The sequence below is a fragment of the Penaeus monodon genome, chromosome 15, assembly GCF_015228065.2.
Source record: "Penaeus monodon isolate SGIC_2016 chromosome 15, NSTDA_Pmon_1, whole genome shotgun sequence".
NCBI lineage: Eukaryota > Metazoa > Arthropoda > Malacostraca > Decapoda > Penaeidae > Penaeus > Penaeus monodon.
In genome coordinates this window covers 17,280,326-17,280,761 of record NC_051400.1, presented here as the reverse complement: position 1 = coordinate 17,280,761, position 436 = coordinate 17,280,326, and positions in this window count along the sequence as shown.

Genomic DNA, 436 nt, shown 5'->3' with positions numbered 1-436 from the left:
CTTATTTTTCCTCCTCCTCCCCTTCCCTCCATCGGCTTATGAACACGGGAACTGATCTATGGATAAAGTGTTCAGGCCCTGTCATCGTGTGCTCTCCTTACCCCATTATGTAATCTGCGCGCCCCTTCCCGTTCTGATAAATGATGGTCCGGGTATGGTGATTATTTTAATACGGGAGAGGAGAGGACGATGGAGCATATATCGCCGTGTTATGAGGATTAATGTAGAGTATAGGAGAGAAGGATTTTTTTTTTTTGGGGGGGGGGATGCAGAGGAGGATAGGGCAACGAGAGAGGAAGGAAGATAGATACCCGCTTACCATTCTCGTTGCCTTTGTAAGGAGGCCCCCTTCAACGACCTGCTATTACACTCTTGCGATTATCAAGGGCCATCTTGGGCGTAGGAGGAGGGTGCTGGCTGTAGGAAGGCTACCTGC